Source organism: Martes martes, assembly GCF_963455335.1.
Source record: "Martes martes genome assembly, chromosome: 8".
Taxonomy (NCBI): domain Eukaryota; kingdom Metazoa; phylum Chordata; class Mammalia; order Carnivora; family Mustelidae; genus Martes; species Martes martes.
Genome location: NC_137895.1, coordinates 81,434,057 through 81,449,288, shown reverse-complemented (window position 1 = coordinate 81,449,288; position 15,232 = coordinate 81,434,057). Strand labels below are relative to the sequence as shown.

General features: G+C 39.5%; 1 pseudogene across 1 annotated transcript in view; it reads left to right on the top strand.

Moving 5' to 3' along the window:
* The window catches only part of LOC308347094 (ATP synthase F(0) complex subunit C2, mitochondrial-like), a 28,835-nt pseudogene extending 19,639 nt beyond the window's left edge, over window positions 1-9,196 (top strand). Inside the window, exon 2 of the transcript in view lies at window positions 8,650-9,196. The product of the transcript in view is annotated as an ATP synthase F(0) complex subunit C2, mitochondrial-like (transcript). The remainder of the gene's footprint in view (window positions 1-8,649) is intronic.
* Window positions 9,197-15,232: the final 6,036 nt, after the last annotated feature.

The window sequence follows — 15,232 nt, the reverse complement described above, 5'->3', positions numbered from 1 at the left end:
AGAGTTCCGGAGGACAGGAATGAAGATGGCGGCCTCCCAATCTCTCGGCCCGGAGGAGCCGAGAGCTTGGGGTTCCGCTCCTCAGTGCACCCTTAGAGAAAAGCGCCCAACCGCCCCGCCTCCCTGGCTTGCGGTGCGCCTTGAGGAAAGCAGTCAATTGCTGGAGCCTGGAGAAAAGCGCCTGGTCGCTTCCATCTCCGTGGCCTCCGGCCACGCTCCAAGGCCACCCAGCCTACAACCGGCACAAGGTAACCCTGGGCTGAGAGCTCAGTCCTCGGCTCTGTCGCTGTAGCCGGCTTCCCCGCTCCAATACCTGTGAGCTCCTCGGCCCTCAGACACCCCCGGTCCTTCCGTGACCCCGTGGGACCTGGGGTTATGCTGACCCCGCCTGGGTTTCCCCACGGTTTAGCTCCTGGAGTGATGTCTCCCAGTGAAGCAGACTTTTAAAAGTCCCGATTTTGTGCTCCGTTGCTCCGCCGCTTGCCGGGAGCTGGCCCCTCCCCCTGGGGTCTATCTTCCCGTCGCTTTGGTTTCACTTCTCTGCAGGTCCTACCTTTCAGAAAGTGATCGATTTTCTGTTTCTAGAATTGTTGCTCTTCTTCTCTTTGATCTCCCGTTGGATTTGTAGGTGTTCACAATGGTTAGATAAGCTAGCTAGCTGATCTCCTGCTACCCGATGTCGTCTCTGCTTTTGTTACATTATTAAAAGTAACTAATCAAAAAAATAAATAAAATTTAAACCAATAAAAAATAACACTAACTAAATAAATGAGTTAACTGGTTCCATCAGGCCATGCATGTGTCATGTGTTTGACCTGATTCTATGCACTGAAAGAAAGATTGAAAGGTAGTAAAGGTCTGCTGGATGTGGGGGAAGAGGGTTAGATGTGTGTTTATGTCATGCATTTCCTCCATCTCCCAGAACTCTGGTCTCCTCCTCAAATAGTGTTGGACCTGAAATGAACTTGAAAATTCCCTCCTATTTAGCCAGAGGCCAGGTTTCCTGTGAATTATTTGTTATTTTTATAGAATGCGTGCTCAGAGGCTTCTCTTCCTCCATCTTTCTCTAGTTGCTTTTGAAGAAGATCCCTCAAAGTAGGAGTTGAGGATTTTCTTTTCCTGTCATTTCTGTTTACACTTGACTGGGGAGTCACAGTCACCAGTCCTATATTCAATTATGTAGCTCATCACACCCTCCTTTTGCTTCTGTGATACTGACCTCTCCTGGTTTTCCGCTCACCCAACTGTATCTTCTGTTTGGTCTCCACGTCTCTTCCCCCTTGCGGTGTATGCTCCTTGATCACCTCATTCATTCCCAAGCTGGTGACTTTCATGTGTGTGTCTCTTCCTTCTGGTTCTCTTCCTTGAGGCCCAGACTTACATATCCAACAGCCTCCTTGACATTGCAATTTAAGTGGTAGTAAGTGTCACAAACTTAACTTATTCCCAACTAAACTCTTACTCTTCAAGTACCCCCTAATTGCACATCTTGCAGTTTTTGTCATATAGTCAATAGGATTGTCATCTGCCTTGTTCTCTGTCCCTGATCTTGAGACTTAGATATTGAAGCAGCGTAGCACCATGACCAAGGGCTAGGCAGCCTGCATTGCATATCAGCTCTACCACTTACTAGCTGTGACTCAGGATCCCTTTCTGAGCCTCAGTTTGCCCATCTGTCAAATGGAGAAGACAAAAATATCTCTTAGGATTGTTGTGAGAGTTAAAGTATGTTTAAGGTGTGCGAACCAGTGTCTGACGACAGTAAGTGCTCCATAAACATTAGCTCTTGGTGGGACCTCTGCTCCCCTCTCCTAGAGCCACAGGCAGATTTACTGTGAGACAAATAAAATTCGGGTTTGTCCAGGACCCTTCCAACATCTTGTACCTGCTGTTATATTTGTATTTTTTTTTGTATTTGCAATTTTTAAAAAATGGCATTCACAAATTGTATAAATTCCAGGGCCACAAAATTTGAATCTTGCTCCTCCCTGTCGTCCTGCATAAAGACACCTTCAAATGCCATAGAAAGTGTATCTCCTGTTTCCCATCTCAGCTAACACAAACCTATCTAAGCCACTGCTGGCTCTTGTCTGGACCATTAGAATAACTTCCTAACTGGTCTCTTTGCCTCTGATTTTTCTCTGTTTAAGGCCTTCTTGAGCCAGAGTGATCCCTCTAGAAAGCAAATTCTCACTTAAACCCTTTCAATGGAATACTGCATAGAAATTTCAGGGAAAAATTATACACTTATGTAGAATTCTCTCTGTGTCTGTTAACAAATTTTACTTTAAAAGCATACTTCACTTTATGTTCCTGGACATAAAATTCACACTCCTTAATATGGGCTGTAAGGTAATGAGTGACTGACACTGATCGTTGCCTGACATAATCTATCCACATACTCCGCTCCAACCTTTGATCTTGCTGGAAGATTCTTGCCCGTCCCTCATTCTAAATTATATACCCTCTCTCTTCCTCCCTCATCCCTGGCTGCTTTCTGGTTTTCTATTATTCCTTCACAGACCTCATCATAACTTGCGCTTCATAAACATTTTCTGGGTTTATTTATTTAATTTTTCTTTTTCTCATTAGACTGAAAGTGCTAGGAGGGCAAGGTCCATGCCACTATTGTATTCCCAGCATTAGCACGATGCCTGGCATAAATGCTCAGGAAGTATTTCTTGAACAAATGACAGCCTCACTTTGGCCTGGTTTTTTCCTGGCGCTCAGAAGAAGGTGAGATATATTTCTGTAGGAGAACTTATCTTAGCCCTGTTGAGCCTAAAGTCACCTAAACAATCTCCCAGCTGACTGCTCTTATTGGTGCTTTGGCTTAAGGCAATCACCATAAATCGCATAAATAATGGGGGAAGTGAAGAATTGAGTGACTGTGATGGGATAGTTTAACTGAGTGGGAGAATAACTCGTTGTAGTATGGGTAGGTAGACAATATGATATTATGTAGGAAACCTGCTGACTTTTCGATATGGAGCACATCCATGCACATCACTAAAATTTGTGAATTCTTGTTTTCCCAGTGCATTCTCATATCATCTAATATTATAAGCTACAAAGTGAGAACATTATTTGCTCTTCCGATTGTTAGGTCTCATTTCTGTTTTGTATCTTATTACATTGTCCAGAATTTACAGAGTAATTTTAAATAATGATAGCTTTATCAAGTATCTTTGTTTTCTTCCTGGTTTTAATGGGAATTTCTCCCCTGGCTGTTGATGTTGGCTCTGTGTATGATTTTTTTTTAAAAAAATCACATTAAGGAGGGTTTTTTTTTTTTTTTTCTGAGAGATGTTTAAATAAGGAACAAGTGGAAACATGTGAAAAAGTATAACTTTTTTTTTTTTAATTCTATGAGATTCTGGTTTATTTTCATGCATAAAATTGCACTGATGATAGAATTTGACTTTTTTTTCTTGTTTCATTTTTCTAGGTAAATCTATTTATGAACACCCCATCTTACTGGTAATGGTAGAGCTGAGGTTGCAGAGATCATAAAATGGACTTGCTAAGTGACCCACACAAGTATTGAGCATTATGACTGAAGAAGTGACTGTTGTCTACTCTTATTTTCATTGCCCTTTCCTAACATGAACTCTGTATTTAATATATACTTCAGGATATACTACCTATAGTTACTATTTAATGAGTGCTTATCATGTGCCAACCTATGCAAAGCACTTTGTATGGTTGGTTTCATTTAATTCTCACAAAATTCTACGAGGGTAGGTGCTATTACTATTATTCCCATTTTACGGATGACAAATTAAGGAGGGTCAGTTTATTTGCCTCCACACAGCTGCTAAGTGGTAAAGCAGGGATTTGAAACTTCGCAGTCTATCTCCATGTCCTGTGCTGTTACTACCTCCTATGTTACCAATAAACCACTGTTAATTTTGAAATCTATTTAAAATTAGTTACCATAATTTCAAAGATCCAAAGCAAGAAATCAGTAGGTTGGAACCAAATTTGAAATGAAATGACAGAAATATGCAAAGGTTTTCATCAAAATTTCTCCATTATTTTAACATTTATAATAGATACTTGCCCTAAAAATCCCTGTGTTGCTAAGAAGCTAATTATCAAACTTTCTTGGTAATGAGCTTGTATAGTGTTTCAAGTCTACATCTACACCGAAAAGATTATCTAGAATTTCTAACATAATATTGTTTTCCTGAGTTACAGTAATGATTCCACATTTGTTTATTATCATTTATACTCAGTACTAGCACATTATCAAAATGAAGTCAGGGTGTTTACATTTCCATTAGAATGTTAAGGGTTTTTGCTGTTTTAAACAATTTTTTAAAGACAATGACAACCTACAAACAACTGAAAACTGAAAACACCATAGTCATTACCCAGATTTAGATTCTAAAGGGACAAAATGATCTCATAAAGAGTGCTACTTAAAACAATGATAAAATTCCAGTCAACATAATAAATGAAATCTTCAGAAATGCAATAATGTCATAAAACATTTTACCCTTCAGAACCAAAAAAAACCACGTTTGAATTAATATCTGGGATTATGGCCTTAATAAATTGATTGCAAGGCATTTTTCCTAGTGCTTACTAAACCTCATGGTCTCATATGATATTCTTGTGGCATACACCTCACATTTAACTTAGATCATCTGTGCCTGCTCAGGTCAACTCTTTGCTGTTACAGACACATGGAATCACATCACTGTTTATAATCTCGGCAAGAGTTGTCATCAGGACTGTAAGGCTTCCAAAACCATCTGAATAGAGAAAGTGTTTGTGCCTTTATTGCAGGCATAACTTACTCTGATCAAATGAATTTTATGAAAATCAATATGATGACAGGAGATTAGTGAAATGGACTTAATATTCTGTAGAAGGATTCTCCCTGCATCTTCAATAAATTTCCCTTCAAAATTTAGCTCTCTTAGTACCTTTAAAGCATGATTTGATTTACAAAAAATTTTGGAGATAAATCTGTTGCATGAAATACCATGTTTATCATGGAAAACAAATAGTAATTGAAGTGCATCCTCTGTGGTTGTGAATTCAATGCTATACAACTTCCCTTAGTTATTGCTTACAACAACCACATGATATAGCTATAATCCCTAATTTATAGATAAACATAGTAAGGCTTACATAAACTGAGTAGCTGCCAAAGATTGACTCTCATGTACCTTTGTGGTCTGCATGCTTATGGAGGGCTTGAGGCATGGTGAGAGAAACTGTGAAACCAAGGTAGGAAACACATGATGGAAATGAATTTAAATCCAACTTTTCTACTCCAAATCCAGTGTTCTTTCCACTACACCAGCCTGCCTTTAATAGTATTTTCCATGGCAGTAGTAAATGAGGAGGCTTTATCAAGTAAAGCCAACTGAGATGAAACTTAGGGACTCCTATCTGAGATAAAGTGGGTCATGGTTAGGCATAAAGTAATTACACTGAAATTTGTGAACTTCCATAATATTGTTCCGTCACAAGGGAAAGGTCCATCAATTCAAAGATGAGCCTGATCACTCATGTTTGGCTACAGAAGTGACTAACGTGATCCACCAATAAACAAATGTCCTAGGGACTTCCGATGGCAAGACTAGGGAATTCCAATCAACTTTCTGCAAAGGACAACCAGAGGCGCTGGACAAAATATTTTTAAAAATCTGTTTGAAAACATCAGATATCTAACAAGATAGTAAAGAATTACAGCCTAGGATATGGAAGAAATAGAAGGACAAGGACATAAGCCCAGTATCCAGGGCCATTTTTCCTTTTGGAACATTTGCCAATTCTGGAGGAGCTATTGAGAGCCTAAGAAGCTGAGAAGAAGTTTTTAAAATGTTTATTTATCTTTTCCATTTTTATTGAGACATAATTCACATGTAGCGTGGTATAAGTTCAAGGTGTATAGTATAATGCCCTGACTTACATATATTGTAAAATGATTACCATTATGATTACCAAAATGATTAATAATAAAGTTACTTAATACCCATCATCTCATCAATATATTAAAGATTTTATCTATTTATTTGACAGAGAGAAATCACAAGCAGGCAGAGAGGCAGGTGGTGGGCGTGGGGAGCAGGCTCCCTGCTGAGCAGAGAGCCCAATGCGGGGCTCGATCCCAGGACCCCGAGACCATGACCTGAGCTGAAGGCAGAGGCCCAACCCACTGAACCACCCAGGTGTCCCTGTTTGAAAATTTCTTAATAAATTAAGAATTTCTCAATAAGTACTAAAAAGGGGCCTCCCTGTTTGAAAATTTCTTTTTTTTTTAAGGATTTTTTAAAATTTATTTATGTATTTGACAGAGAGAGAGATCACAAGTAGGCGGAGAGGCAGGCAGAGAGAAAGGGGGAAGCAGGCTCCCCGCTGAGCAGAGATCCCAATGCAGGGCTCGATCCCAGGACCCCGAGACCATGACCGGAGCTGAAGGCAGAGGCCCAACCCACTGAGCCACCCCAGCGCCCTTCATCAATACATTAAAATCCTTTTCTTTAGGGGTGCCTGGTTGGTTCAGTTGGTTAAGTGTCTGACTCTTAATTTTGGCTCAGGTAATGATCTCAGTGTTGTGAGATTGGGCTCCACACTGAATGTGGAGCCTGCTTAAGAATCTCTCTCTCCCTCTGCCCTTCATCCCCTTTCTCTTTCCATCCCCCGCCCCTGCATCAAAAAATATTTTTTTTCTTTGCAATGAGAATGTAAGCAAAGGTTTTGATAGCTTCATGGGGCTAGGGTACAGATTAGAGTACAGGATTTACCAAGTTGTTGAGGGTTCTGGTGGAACTGCCTCAATTAGGCTGTATTTTTTTTTTAAGATTTTATTTATTTATTTGACACACAGAGATCACAAGTAGGCAGAGAGGCAGGCTGAGAGAGGGGAGGAAGCAGGCTCCATGCTGAGCAGAGAGCTCCATGCTGAGCAGAGAGCCCGATGCGGGGCTCGATCTCAGGACCCTGGGATCATGACCTGAGCCGAAGGCAGAGGCTTCAATCCACTGAGCCACCCAGACGCCCCAATTAGGCTGTATTTTGAAAGTTCATACTCAAAATATAAGGGTAAACCCAAAGCAGACAGAAATCTTAAAGAGCTCAGGTTAATTTTAAATAATCTCAATCCTTGAAATTAGATTTAAGTTCTCAAATTGTTCATGCCTCCAGCTACCTGATATGAATATACATAAAACTTCTTTGGAAAAAGAAACCATCATTATTGACTACAGATGAGTTCTACAAGTAGTTATATAAATACAGCATGCAGCACAAAATAGAAAATAACCCAACATATGAAGTGATAAACTTTATGAACAAAATACAACAGAAACAGACAATAGAAAAAGGCCTACCAGGGATTGCCAATACTGTAGTCATCAGACACAGACTAAAATAAAAATGTTTACTGTGTTCAAAGAGATAATACCATGTTGCACATTTAAGACTAAATCTGGCAAATATAAGATACAATAACAACACAAAAAAAGACTTTTTCTTAATTTTAATAAAAAGACATAGATAAGAGAGAATTAGAAAATTAGAAGAAAGGTCAGAAGAAAATATCAAGAATGAACATGGAGAAAAATAAGCATGGCTAAAAAATATAGAGGATACAGTGAGAAGAGGTAATAGTATATATATATATATTATGGGAGTCCAAGAAGGATTGAGGAGAGAAGACAGAACGGATCAGAAATAATATTGGAAAAGATAATGGCTGAGAACTTTGCAAAACTAATGAAAGAAACCAAACAACAGATTTAAGAAGGTCTAAGAACCACAAGCAGTATAATTGTAAAAAATTTTAATTTACATACAACAAAGAAAAAGCAATGAAAACCAAAGAGAATATATTCTTAAGCATAAATCCTTTACATGCATTTATACCTATGTAAATCACTGTTACATTTTCAACCATTGCCTTTATTTGTAAAACTTGTCTTCTTTTGTGATTTTGATCTATCTTTACATAATCTTTGATTGTTTATAAGTAAATTTCTTTTTATTTATTTATTTATTTATTTATTTATTATTTTTAAAGATTTTATTTATTTATTTGACATAGAGAGAGAGTGAGTACAAGAAGGAGACTTTCCACTGAGCAGGGAGTCCAACATGGGGGGTTGGTCCCAGGACCCTGACCTGAGCTGAAAGCAGACACTTAACCGACTGAGCCACACTGGCACCCCAAGAAGAAAGGCTCTTTGTTGTTATTTAGGGATTGTAAATTTTTCTTCTCATAGGAATGGCAGAGCAGATTCATGGAGTGACCCAATCAACTGCTTGTGGATTAAGTAGCAATCCCAGCATCTCTAACTCTGTAGGGAATGAAAGTCTGTCTGAAGTTATGACAAGGAAGGAGCTGACAATAGGGATATTGTTTTACTAGCTGTATTGGGGTTCCCTGAGGAAAAGAGCCAACCTACATGTATTATTTAAGATTTATTTATGGCCTAGTTTAAAAAAAAAGATTGAAACACATGTAAAGTAAGACATTTAAAAGTAAAACACAACAAGAAAGAACATAAGTAGTAGATAATTTCTGGGGCAGATCTGAGGGACGAGATAATAAATTTGGATTCCAGTATTCTGGCATAAAAACAAAGAGGGATAAACCCAAGTTTACTTAACTTTGACTTTTAATTTTTTCAGAAACACACAACATACAGATTCAGTTAAAAAGGCAACATTTTGCCCCGCCCCTCTCTGTCTTCTCTGCCCTGGGAGCAGCTCTCCTGCCACAGCCACTCATCCCCTGAAAACGTACGCCTGTGCAAAGTTCGCCTCCACCCCGTTCTTGGTCAGGAGCACCTCTCAGCTCTTGAGCTGATCACTGTCTGCAGTGGTGCTAAAACCACCTGAGACACTGTCAGATGAGGCACCTTATAAGGGCCTCAGCATCTTGGCAGCCTCACGTCCCCTGACCTCACTTATTCCTAGCTGCAGCTTCCAAACCAGTGCCATTTCAAGGGATGTCCCTACAGCAGCCAAGTTCATTGAGGCTGGGACTGCCACGATAGGGGTGGCTGGCTCTGGGGCTGGAACTGGAGCTGTGTTTGGGACCCTTATCATTGGCTATGCCAGGAATCTCTCCCTGAAGCAACAGCTCTTCTCTTACACCATTCTGGGCTTTGCCCTCTCGGAGGCCATGGGGCTCTTTTGCCTGTTGGTGGCCTTTCTCATCCTCTTCGCCATGTGAAGGAGCCGTCTCCACCTCTCATAGGTCTTTCTGCCGTGTCTTGTCTACACTGTATATTCCTTATCCTATACCTCCTCAGGCAGGCTGAGGAAAGTGGTTGGCTGAGGGTTTGACAGAGGGAAGACAAATAAATGCTGTATTAATAAGAAAAAAAAAAGGCAATATTTTCCCTGGCTATTTAGGAAAGGAGACACCAAAAGTGATTTAAAAAGCATTGGATTTGGAGATAAGACAATTGGGTTAAATTCCAACTTTGCTACTCAATAACTGCTCAATTAATCTCATTGAGTCTCAGTGACTTCAAAAGAGAAGAGGATAAAAACAATTGACCCACCTACCTATCGGGGGTATTATGAAAAATACATTCAAGTTGGAAATAATAAAATAATATCAAAAAAGACTTGAGCTCCTAAAGAGACAAGAGAATGGAAAAAGGTATCTGCCTGCTTTGAATGAATTCAGGGAACCAGATAAAGTTGGATTTCATCTCAGTGGATTGACTGGAGAAAAGAATCCAACCCCAATGTCAGTAATCTTAGAAAAAAAAGAGGTATTAAGAATGAAGGTAAGCCAATATTGTCTTAATATTTACCAAGAGCATATGAGTGGGGGAAGGGAAGAACATTGAATTTTAGGAACAAACACCTAAACTATACTGATTTTTGGCAAGATTCTATAGTGAATTTTGAGATAGATTATTCATTAGGTTAAAAAGAAAATTGCAATCACCAGCAATCAGTATGGGTCTGCTAAGAACAACTTACAATACCTGGTCTTTTTGTTCATGGTAGGTTGGAGAAAAGCATCATGATTCCAGCGAAGCATCTGACAAAGTTGCCAGGTGTCACTGAGGACAAGGTGAAGACAGGAATGTAGAAGACAAAAATAATTAGGCAGTTTCAAAACTGACTGAAGGCCTGTAGGATCTCCTGCTAATGAACTGATTATCAACTAGGTGGAAAATTTTAGCTGACATGCCACATAGGGCCATTCAACTTGTGAAATTATCAGCTCAGATGAAAACAAAATACATGCTGTCTTCATTTTCAGATGCTGTAAAGGAAGTTAGTACGTTGAGTGATAAAATATGATCCAAGAAGATCTTGATAGGCTGGAAAGAACAGTAAATTAAAGAGAATAAATTTAATAAGGACAGATGCAAACATAGTAAACATTTCCTTTGCATTAAAAATCAACTGCACAGGATGGTGGAGATTTGGCTGAAATGTGGTTTATGCAAAAAAAGTTCTCAGGGTTTTAGTTGCCAACAAGGTCAACACGAACAAGTCATGTGATTTGCCAAAAAAACAAAAACAAAAACAAAAACCCCACAATCAACCAACCTAACAAACAAATAAAACCCTCCAATCTTCTTAGGCCAGATCAAGAGAAATAGCCCTTCCAGACAAGGAAATAATAGTATTCTGTATTTGGAATTGCTTAATTCACATCTGGAAGATTGTGACTAGATAAGGGTGCCACAGTTTAAGGGGAGGGTGTTGATAAAATGGAGCTGACCAGAGGAGGGTAATCAAAATGTTGGAAGGTCTGGAAGCAGTCATATGAGAAACAGCTATAAGATCTTGGTTTGTTTTGCCTGGTTAAAGGGATGGTGTGTGTCTGTGTTTACAGAGGGAGATAACATCATAATGTCTATAAAGAATTTAGAACAAGGCTCTTTACATAGTAAACATCCAATAAATGCCAACTATAATTATAACTCCAACAGGAGAGGACTCGAGTATTCTATGTAACCTCAAAGGGCAACACTAGGAACAATGTGTGGAAATTATGGGAACATTATTTTTCTCTCAGAACTAAACAAAGATTTAACAGATTGTTTTGTAACCTGGTTATCACCTGAGATGTTGTAGAAATTTCTGTGTTTTTATAATAGACATAACAATCTAAAGAGGCAAAATGAGCTGAAATTATAGATCATCTTGTGGGTGAGAAGCAGACCATCTTCTGTCAATTGGCCATTTTGGAATGACAAGTCTGTAGACTGAAATAAGACACCTCATTAGTAATGATTATGTTTGTTGTCTGAGTGGGAGATGTTTTTGCAGAAGGTATGACATTCGTTTCTTTTCTTTTTTAGGGAAGAAAATATTTTACAGGAGAGTGTTAGGATCATTAGCACGTAAAAGCACCCAATAAGTATTTGTTTAATGAATTAGTTATCCTGACAGAAAATAATTCCAGTTGTAACTGCTGGAAATTCCCATATGGAAATTGATAATGAGAAAATACTCCTTTCCCTCCTAGCCTTAGAGAAGAGTTTTTCCCCATTGTGGGGTGCTTTGTGCATGTGTGTGCACACATGCAGACATGTATATGAACTTAATCTGCCCAGAGAATTGTTTCTGCCTGAACTGAAGAGAACTATCACTGGTCTTGCTCTGAGATGAGGCGTACTTTGGCGCATAAGGCACTCCTCAGTAACTTACCGTCCCTTGTTCCTTCAAAACTGATGCTGCATTTAGAAGTAGAAGCAAAATGGAAATCTCTCTTCCTCTCTTCCCTTCTCCTCTTGATATGTGTTTTGGAAGTGGGGTAGACAAGCACACCTGCCCTATTGCTGACTGAGAAACTTGAGAGCAAGGGCACCTACTAGACCTGGCCAGCAGCCTGTTTTTTTCAAGGGACACATTAATAGTCATCATTAATAATGGAGCGAACATCTTTCCACTGAGCTACTGGTAAACTCACCTCCATGCCCTGCCCCTAAGCAACCACCTTGCTTTCTAGAGACCTAATCCATTAAGCTGTCTAACATTTAAGGGGAGATGCAAGATTGTTTTGAAGGCTAGGATGTACTTACCAACTCTACTTAAATCTATTCATACAAAGTGATATCACAAACACCTATTTCTCTGGAAAAAAGAACTTTAGAGATCATGCAGTTTTACATCATTCTATTAAAGTGAAGTTGAAAGACAGCCTAATACTCCATTGAAGGGGTTCACCTTCAACTTTAGCATATATGCTTTAGAAGTTTTATAAGGAATAGAAGAAGAGAAGAAATAGAAGAAATGTGGAAATAATTCTGGCTTTTAGAAACTTGCCTCCCATTCTGCAAGAGATGGTTTGGGCATGAACTTACGAGGTTCAAGGGGAAGAAGACAGGTCTATGTCAGGGGAAATAAGTAGAGTCATGGGGAGATACTCAGACCCTAACGAGATTTATTTTTATTACTTGTCAATGGAATTGTGAGGGAGGTGCTTTAAATGATAGGCTCTTTTTAAAAAGTGAACAGTCATGAACAGCATTAAGTTTCGGACTTTAAAATTATGTTTTATCTAGAAATTAGGACAGTGATAAGAGGTTGTCTGTATTGCCTGTACTGATGACAACCCCCTTTCCTTTTCCTCCCAAATGCATTGCCTTAAATCTGGTAAGTTGACCTGAAAGGAAGTAATTCTATAGACTCAGAAAGCACCAAGTTATAAGGGCAAGAATCTAATTTATACTTTGTGCTTGAGACTAATGTTGAAGGTAATCGTATAATATACCCTCTAATGTGATTCTTTAACACATGCAGGAATTTACAATATCCTCCTCTCGTTCATATGGCTTTATCGCCTGTGGAGCCACTTATCTTGTTTTTGTTTGTTTTCTTTTGCAATTATTTATTCCTCCCAGGATTAGAGAGTTTTGATTATTTTTAAAGCTGACCTATGACCTTAAATCCAAATTGTTATCATTCTTTAAGGTGAATTTTTAGGATATCCAGGAACTATTTGAGCACATTCTTCATTTACACTCAGTGTCTCACAAGATGGCTTATGTTTCGGGTGAAAACTCTGCTGAGGTTATTTTCGTCTCTGCTGCAAGCAGAGTGGCCTTACTATTTGTGTTAACACTGGGGGTAGGAGTCTCTAGGCAAGTGGAGACGTCTCTGATTTGATGTGAACGTTAAAATCTGGAAACAGGAAAACCCGTCGGAGAGCCCCCATTTTGAGATTATATTATCTGAACGTCAAGATATTTGTGGTTATCTTGTTTCTTTGCACCTAGTTCCACCACCTTCCGACTTGAACACAGCTGACTTCATCACTAAGATAAGTAACTGGGAAAGAACAGTGATGGTTTCTAATGGAGCTGGCACAGTTGTGAGATGGGAGAGCTTTTTAAGTGGTACAAAGTGGATTTGGGTATCTTTGAAGTTTCTTGTCTGTGATCGGAATGAACCCCTATGAGTTATAACTGGAGGGTGTTCTTATGATGCCACGTCCTATCCCTGGCATATAAAAGAAATCATTTTCTGGGGTGTATGAAATGCAGCAAGACCTTTTGTAATACCAGCATTGGGAGCCTGGATGAAGTCTAGCATTGCGCTTTAGGTGGGAAGCCTGGCCAGTGGGCTGTTCTTCCCTCAGGATGGTGGCAGGGTATGGAAATACGGGACCGCTCGGGTGGGGACACAGAAATGGCTTGAAGTTGTGGTGCTTCTTATCTTTGTGAAAGCTACGCTTATTAAGACATTGTGCTGGGTGTATTGGATGTGGAGGAGAGAAAGGAATGCTTTGGAGGGCGAAAAGAACGTAGAAAGAGTACTTCTGAGGAGAATCAGAGGAGAGAAGGAGTGTTCTCCAGAGTAGAACAGAGGAAGAACATGGTGGATCAAACGGGAAGGGAGAGGCTGAACCAGGGCAATTAGTGAATGTCCGCAGGAAAAGTAATTAGATGGAAGTTCCCTTCTACCTGGGACAGCTGGCCCGCGACCTCTTCCCTGCTCTGGCAGGTGACTGGAGGCTTATTCTCTCAAGAAGGTGAACTAGAGCAAGCAGGAGGGAAATGCTGGAAGGAATACGAGAAGATGCAGTTGGAGCGGGAAGGCAGCAGGCAGGAGCAAAGTGTCTGGATCTGCTGGAAGATTTACCAGCTGATGCCTGGAGCTGACAACTGAGCTGATGGGAGGAGCCGCGGTCAGAAACCAGCAGAGCAGCTCAGAACTGGTAAGGAAAGCCTGTTGCGGGCTTCAGAGTGCTGAGGTTCTGGAAGAACCTGATAAGGGGTGGGAACCTTCAAGCTGAGTAGGAATAGAGAAAGAATTTCTAAGAGACTGTTGCAAAAAGTGACTGTGGTTGGCGTTTAACCTCTATGAGCATTACTGGGTTTGGAAAGAATGATTGTCCCCGCGCAGGCAGTTCACAAAAAGGGAAATACACACGCTGGGTACACATATGCGAAGGTGTTCAGACTCACATGTAATCGAAGGAGATGCATATACAAAGAGCGGTCAGCTTTAATTAAAAATTAGCAAAGAATGTGGACCAGGGGTGTTGAAATAGGTGCTGGCATACTCCTGGAGGGAATATAATGGACCATTAATTGAAGACAGTGATTTGACAGTGTGTATCAACAGTTTTGAATTTATTTGTTCCCTTTGGCCCATAAGTTCTGGGACTCTCACCTCAGGAAATAACTGGAAAGACAAATAAATACAAATGATAAAAGATGTTTCACACTCATTAATTTTGATAATTAAAATTTAAAATGAACTAAATGTTCAACAATAGCATCCAAGTAAATTATGGTGCCATGCTGCAATGAAATATTATGCAGCCATTAAAATTTATATTTGCCAAGAGTTTGTAAATTTGAAACATGGGTGCAATCACTTTAAAGAGTAGAAGCATTTGTTTATATTTATGTTCTCAACAATGTGAAAAAAACACTTGAAGGAGACATGCCAAAATACAACTGTTGCTAGGAATGTTTGGATTATAGATGTTTTCCTTATCTTTAAAACTTCTTTATTGAATTTTTAGGTATTCTAAATAAGTTCTTTTTTTTAATTAAAAAGCACAGGAATGAGTTCCTTTGGAGAAGATCTGGAAGAACAGCTATATTTTTTATTGATTAATTTCAAACTCATCAGGGACCACAGATATAATGAATTTGTAGAGATGCAATATTTTAAAATCTGAAATTATGTTGGGGAATGAATAAACAAAGTGTGGCAGGCAGAATAATGCCCTCCCCCCACCCCGAAGATGTCCACATCCTAATCACCAGAATCTGTGAAT